Source organism: Arachis hypogaea, chromosome 16, assembly GCF_003086295.3.
Source record: "Arachis hypogaea cultivar Tifrunner chromosome 16, arahy.Tifrunner.gnm2.J5K5, whole genome shotgun sequence".
Classification (NCBI taxonomy): Eukaryota; Viridiplantae; Streptophyta; class Magnoliopsida; order Fabales; family Fabaceae; genus Arachis; species Arachis hypogaea.
Genome location: NC_092051.1, coordinates 34,909,544 through 34,917,417, shown reverse-complemented (window position 1 = coordinate 34,917,417; position 7,874 = coordinate 34,909,544). Strand labels below are relative to the sequence as shown.

Sequence of the window (7,874 nt, the reverse complement as noted above, 5' to 3'; positions counted from 1 at the left end):
ATTTCTATATTTTATTTGTCTTTAATTAAAAAAAATTTGCATCATATATTTATTTTTCCTTAATTCTTGAAATTAAGTTTGGTGTCACTTAGTTAGTTATTTTAATTTTTCTGTTCAAATTTAAAAAAATTAAAAAATATATTTTCAAAATTTTCACTTTAATTTTAGTTATAATTTTTGAACTTTTTTGCTTTAATTATTTAGTTATTTTATTTTGTTTCTTTTACACAGGTTACCTCACTGGGAATTCTCTGCACTTTGACGTAGAGATTTCCATCTTTTCTTGTTTTCTGTTTGTTTATGAGCAGGAACAGAGATAAGGAACCTCTTTTAGACTTTGATCCTAAACCTGAAAGGACTTTGAGGCGGCGTTTGCAACAAGCAAGACTTTACAAGGCTGCAGAGTCCACTATGGATCATAATAATGTTGTTAATGCCAATGTGGCAAATCTAGTTGGGAATGAGCAACCTAGAAGAGTGCTTAGCTCTTACACTGCTCCTAATGCAGACCTTTATGGCAAAAGTATTGTGGTGCCTCCAATAGCTGCAAATAATTTTGAACTGAAGCCACAGCTAGTTACTCTTGTGCAACAAAATTGTTAGTATCATGGACGGGCAGGAAGATCCAAATCAGTTTATTTCTGATTTTCTGCAGATTTGTGATACCATGAAGACCAATGGAGTGAATCCTGAGGTGTACAAACTCATGCTCTTCCCATTTGCTGTGAGGGATAGAGCAAAGATGTGGTTAGATTCTCAACCCAAGGAAAGTCTAGATACTTGGGATAAGGTTGTCATCGAATTTTTGACTAAATTTTTCCCACCTCAAAAACTGACTAAGTTAAGGGTGGAGGTTCATACTTTCAGACAGAAAGATGGTGAGACCCATTATGAAGCTTGGGAGAGATTCAAGCTACTGACTAGGCAATGCCCTCCGGACATGTTCTCTAGATGGACTCAGCTGGATATATTTTATGAGGGCTTATCTGAAATGTCCAAGATGCGCTTAGATAATTCTGCAGGTGGTTCCTTGCACATGAAGAAGACACCAGAGGAGACTACTGAGCTTATTGAGTTGGTTGCTAATAACCAATACTGATATTCCTCCAACAGGAACCCTGTAAACTCTGAGATCTCTCAGAAGAGAGGCGTTTTAGAAGTGAAAGTTGTTGATGCTCTTCTTGCTCAGAACAAGCGTTTGTCTCAGCAAATAAATTTGATTACTCAACGGTTGAGTGGAATGCAAGTAGCTGTCAACACTCAGAATGCACCCCAAGAAGCCTCTTATGACATGACAGGTAATGTTATGCAAAATGAAAATTATGATTATGCTCAATTTTCTTCTGAACAGGTCAATTACATGGGGAGTGCTCCTAGAAATTCTAATAATGATCCCTATTCTAAGACCTACAATCAGGGGTGGAGAAATCACCTAAATTTTGGGTGGAGAGAGCAACCTCAGAGGCCACAGATTTTAATAATAATTCTCAGGATGGTTTTTAACAGAATAATTTTAATAGCCACCAGTTTCAGTCATCTCAGCAAGCTACTTCTCAGCCCCAGTAGAACAATGATTTGGAAGCAATATTGGCAAGTTTTAGATAGGAAACCAGAGCATCAATCAAGAACTTGGAGACTCAGATGGGTCAATTAGCCATAAAAGTTAATGAAATTGATCAGAGGACCACTAATAGCCTTCCTTGTAACACAATTCCAAATCCAAGAGAGGAATGCAAGGCTATCACCTTGATAAGTGGACAAGTGGCAAGTACGGAAGCACAAGTTAATGAGGAGCCAGTTGAAAAAGAATCTCCAGAGGAGAAGAAGGAAGAAGTAGAGCACATCCTTCTAAAGCGTGCGGACAACCCATTCCCAGACTCTCTTGACACTTATCCTACATTGCCAAAGGCTCCTGAGTACAAGCCTAAAATGCCATATCCTCAGAGACTTCAAAAGGAGACCAAGGACAAGCAGTTTTCAAAGTTCTTGGAAGTCTTCAAAAAGTTGCAAATCAATATTCCTTTTGCTGAGGTTTTGGAGCAAATGCCTCTCTATGTCAAGTTCATGAAAGAGCTATTATCAAAGAAGAAGCTTCTAAAAGGAGATGAGACAGTGGTCCTGACTAAGGAATATAGTTCCACCATTCAGAATAACTTGCCAAGAAAGATGCCGGATCCAGGGAGCTTTCAAATTCCATGCACCATTGGGAGCACAACCTTTGAGAAAGCGTTATGTGATTTGGGAACAAGCATCAATTTAATGCCATTGTCTGTGATGAAAAAGCTGCAAATCCAAGAGGCACAACCCACAAGGATAGCATTACAGATGGAAGAAAAATCTATAAAGCCTGCATACGGAATAATGGAGAATATCTTGGTCAAAGTGGGTAAGTTCTTCCTCCCAGCAGATTTTGTGATTCTTGACACAGGAGAGGATGAGAATGCCTCTATAATTCTGGGAAGCCCATTTCTAGCCACTGGAAGAGCTCTAATTGATATGGAAGAAGGTGAATTAGTGCTTAGAGTGCATAATGAGCAACTGGTCTTTCATGTCTTCAAAGATATACATTCAGCAGGTGAAGAAGAGAGGTGCATGCAGACTGAGCTTCTTGATCCAAATCTTCAAGAACCCCCTGATGACAGACAGCAGAATCTGCAGCTCAAACCTCCTTTGGTGACAATCAATAAAATTTCTCCTGATATCAAACCTAAGTTTGGTGTCAGAAATGCATCATCCACCAAGGAGGAGGTTCCGAAAAAGAAGAAAATATCCAGGGGATGGAGAAACAAGAAGATCCCCACTAAAGGTTTCTCCACAGGAATGAAGGTGGTGTTGACTAGCAATCTAGTGTGGACTTATACAGTAAATAGAATCCTCTCTCTGGAGCATATTGAGCTACTTTATGGAGAAACAGGAAAGAAGTTTAAGGTGAGGGGTGAATAACCGAGCCCTTATGATCCTCCTCCTTAGAGGAGCTGACCGTCAAGCTAGTGACGGTAAAGAAGCGCTTGTCGGGAGGCAACCCGATGTTTTCGTATCCTTAGTTTAATTTTCGTTGCTTTGATTTTATTATTTATTTGAATTTCATTGAGTTTCTACTGTTTTTTCTTTGTTTTATGTGTATTTTGATCATGCAGAATATTAAAAAAAACAGAAACAGGTTTCTAAATACAGAGTTTCAAACACCCAGGACGATATTGATTCAGATTTGGGTGACGTCTAACTTGAAAATCTCAAGTCAAGCGCCACATACTATGCGCAGAGGAAAATTTTGCACTGGAGAGTCTGCGCCTAACTTGAGAATTTTCAAGTTAGGCGCCGCATATTACGCACAAGGGAACAATTCTCTCTGGAGTGTCTGCGCCTAACTTGAGAATTTTCATGTTAGGCGCAAGCTGTGAAGACACACCTCAAGTTAGGCGCAGCTTCTTCCAAGTTGGGCGCAACGGTAGCTGGCACTCATGGGTGGCCTCAAGTTAGGCACAGGGTTTTTCAAGTCAGGCGCAGTGAGTAAAGGAGTTTAACTCATGTTAGGCGCAAAGAAACTGAAGTTAGGCGCCATAAGAATGTCTCTTCAGGCCAAGTTAGGCACAAGGACATATCAAGTTAGGCGTGAATCTCCTGGTTGCCCCCAATCCTTCCAACCACAATCCACCAATTCCTTACCAAATCAATTTGATTTGGTCCCACCCCCTAATTAGATTCACTTTTATATATAAACATATTATACGCCCCTTTATATATATATATATCTCCCCCCAGACTTAACCTTCAGGAACTTGGTGGCCGACCTTAAAATAAAACACCAGTTCACATCAGTAGAGCACCCTCAAACCAATGGACAGGCTGAAATTGCCAACAAAGTCATACTGGCCAGGTTAAAGCGCTGACTACAAGACGCAAAAGGGGCTTGGGCTGATAAAGAATCACCCCCACATTGCACAACGTGGGAGTCACCCTTTCGACTTGCCTACGGAATGGAAGCCATGATCCCCATAGAAGTAGATGAAGAATCTCCTAGGGTCATATTCTACAATGAAAGAGCTAACTTTCAGGCACAGAAAGAAGAGCTCGACCTTCTCTTCGAAGTCCGAGAAAGAGCTTGAATTAAGGAAGGATGGCTCTAAGATACAACCAAAAGTTGATCAATAGGAGTACAAAAATCAGGAGAAGGAAAGTTGGCTGCTAATTGGAAGGGACCTAACAAAATAGTTGAGGTCTTAGGCAAAGGTTACTACAAAGTGTCCGACCTCCAAGGGCGGGAGCTCTCGAGGTCTTGGCACACATGTAACCTAAAAAATTACTATAGCTAAGTAGAAAATCTTGTGCCTTGGTGCACTCTTTTTCCTGATTTTAAGGGTTTTTTAATGAGGCACCAGCACAAGAACTAGGGGTACTAAATTCCCTAGTACGTAAGTCTAAGTAAAGAAATTTCTGGACTATTAATAAAAATTTCTATCTCTTTTTTCAAAAGTTTTCTATTTAGAATGCATTAATTTAATCCCGACAAACTGTGAAAATTATTGCCTGACCTAAAAATAGTCGGCAAGATGAAGCGATGAGATACAAGTTAATGTAAGAAGTTATATAAACAACTCGTGCAAAGCGACCTCAATGAGGTCGGATAAAAAATGAGCTATAGAAGTAACTTAATAAAGGCCGACTACTCGAAGTTGGAACTATAAAAGGAAACTCATAACTTAACAAAAGTTGCTAAAGACAAGCAAACTATATTCAACTACAAAAACCTAGCTTTATTTCGAAAGCAGAAAAGTTCTCTGAGAGATAAGGAGAATAACTCTAAAACATTACTTTATAAAAGTTGTAGAAATAACTAAAATAAAAGGCAAAAGTGTTTAAGAAACTACCAACTATTACAAAAAATTAAGTATCATAAAGACCCATAAGTCGGGTCCTTCCAAACATAAAAAAAAAAACAAAAAGAAATTAAGATTTCTCGCCAAGAAGCGGGTTGAGATCCTCGTTCGTAACAGCATCTTTCCCTTTGATAGAAGGGGTTGGAGGATGCATGAAAACTGGCACGGTGGTGCACGAAACTGGCTCCAAAGAATTCACACAGATAGACCGATAGGTATACCGGGTCGTCCAAGTAATACCTCAGGTAAGTAAGGGTCGATCCCACGGAGATTGTTGGTTTGAGCAAGCAGTGGACACCTTACAGATCTTAGTTAGGCGGATAGAAAATATAGTTTGTCACAAAAAATGCATAAAACAGATAAATAACTAAATGTTACTAAATAGACGAGAATTCAATGGTATGAGAACGGTTAAGGCCTTGGAGATGCTTTGTCTTTCCGGATTAACTTTTCTTATTGTCTACTTCAATAACCTTCTCTTTCCTTCAATGGCAGCCGAAAGTGATTAACCCATGTCCTCTCATCAAGTTAACCTCCTCCACTGCAGTAATCCACCACGTTGAGATGACTCATGTCCTCTCATTAAGCCACCTCTAGGTTTTTCACTGTTGCAGAAGATGAAGCTCTAAGCAATCCACTTCCCTTCACGCAATCCTACTCAAGGTGCCACAGACAAGGCAGATCTTCCGGATCAGAAAGTGCTGCTTTTCTGACTCTATCCTTAGCGCCACAGAGACCTCACGCATCCATAGTCAATGAAATTTTATGTCACATATCCATAGTTACTCAGATGCTCTATTGGAATCCGCAATGCAATCTCTAGATTTAGTTCAACGCTATCCGGGTCAGGAATCGCACGGAACGCATGTAGAACAATGGTGATTGTCACGGGTCACCCTCAATTCATAAGATGAAGAACGGGGTTGCATAAGAGAATAGAATCAGTCATATTGAATTAGAAAAGTAATATTATTGATCCTTAAAACTCAGCAGAGCTCCTAACCTTAACTTCGGAGGTTAGTAACTCATATTGTACAGAAAATAATAATCAAAGGTTCGAATGGGGCCAAGATCTCTAACAAGGGTGATCTTTGTTCTATATATACTAGTCTGCTAACTAAGGATTACAGAAAATAAGATAAACTAGTCTTATAGTGTGAAAATCTACTTCTGAGGCCAACTTGGTGAGTGTTTGAGCTGAGCTTGAGTGTCTCCCACAAGCTAGTACCCTTTAAGGGTGTTGAACGCTGGCTATGGACTCCATCCTAGGCGTTGGACGCCAGTTGCTCCCCTGTGGGCACTGGACGCCAGGAATGGGGCTGGTGGCTGGCGTTGAACGCCAGTTTTGGGCCTTCATTTCCAAATCAAAGTATAGACTATTATATATTTCTGGAAAGCCCTGAATGTTAGATTTCCAGAGACATTGAGAGCATGCCATTTGGACTTCTGCAGCTCCAGAAAAGCTCCTTTGAGTGCACGGAGGTCAGATCCTGATAGCATCTACAGTCCTTTCTCTGTTTCTGAATCAGACTTTTGCTCAAGCTCCTCAGTTTCAGCCAAAAAATACCTGAAATCACCATAAAACACACAAACTCGAAGTAGAATCTAAAAATGTTAATTTTGCACTAAAACCTATGAAAACTTAATAAAACTTAAGCAAAATACAATGAAAACTATATGAAAATAATGTCAAAAGCGTATAAAATATCCGCTCATCACACGGCCGGGATATCAATAAAAGGCGGAGAAGAGGTCTCTACAATAACAACCTTAGGTTGGACATCGGACGCTATAGAAGTTCGACCGACCTGGGGAGCCGAAGTCTTCGGATCAGGAGGAGGCCCCTCACCCTCATCAGGGGCCGGCACAATCTTCCCATTGACCACAATGTTATCTTGGCCAAGCAGAGAGAGTCAAGGTCAGGGGTAAGAACTCGGACCTGAGCCTTGAAGTTTTCAAACAGCTCGCCTATCCCCTCGACCACGTTCTCTTGAAGAACGGCGTGTTCCTCCCAGGCATTTTTTAGCTCCTCCCTCAGGTTGATAAGCTCCCCATAGTTCCTCATGTAACTCTCTTTAGCCCTCTTCTTCACCCTTTCCGCCATCAACGCTGCTGCCTCAGCTTTTATCGCTCGAGAATGAGCCTTTCTCAAATCCGACTTCAGCTTGGTATTCTCCCCCTCCAACTCATCCTTCAAGCTATTTAGTCTCTCCACCTCAGCCCGAGCAGAGTCCAAGAAAGCCTGAGTGACACGAACATGAGTCTTTTTTACCTCCTTGGCCAGAGCAGTACTCACCCCCTCCATACGGATACAATTACACGCCATATGGTTGAGGTAATTCTGAATAGCCACGTCATCCATGACTATATGGCTATAGGGCAGGATATTCCTCTCACTCCAGGCGAACCTGTCAAAGCCCTTATCGTTGATATTCGGCTCCCCAGAAGTTTTCTGTTTTTTAGGGGGAGGCCCTTGAGGTGATAGGGTACCCGAGCTCTCCAAAGTTGGGTCAGAAGGGATCAAGCTAACAGTTGGAGTAGGGATGAGCTTCTTCTGGGAAGCAGCACCAGAATCCAATTTCTGGGGGGAAGATCGGGATGATGTCCCCTCAGCCTCTTTGTCTTGAAGACTTCGGGCCACCACAGTCTTACGAGCCTGGCGCAAATACTTCATAGAAGAAGTCTTGGAAGCCATACTTTCTGAAAAGAGATACAAAGGCACGTTAAGATAATAAAAATATAACCCGAGATAACATAAAAAGCTAGAGGTCGGGAAAACTACCTAACTCGGACCAGAGTTGACCGAGGTCTCCTAAGAATCTCTTTGTGTCCAAGTGAGGAGCTCGGCCCCAGCACTCTTGCAACACATCCACGAAGGCTTTTTCAACTTCATCTAGACTATCTATGGCATATTTGGTCACTATAGGTTGTTCTTGCCAGTAAAGAGGAAAGAAAGGTTCGTCATTCCCATCCAAAAAGAAAGGTCGGGCATCCTCC

General features: G+C 41.2%; 1 non-coding gene across 1 annotated transcript; it reads right to left on the bottom strand.

Moving 5' to 3' along the window:
• Positions 1-838: 838 nt before the first annotated feature.
• Positions 839-945, bottom strand: LOC112760812 (small nucleolar RNA R71). The gene has a single exon (XR_003181233.1). It is a non-coding gene; the product is annotated as a small nucleolar RNA R71 (small nucleolar RNA).
• Positions 946-7,874: the final 6,929 nt, after the last annotated feature.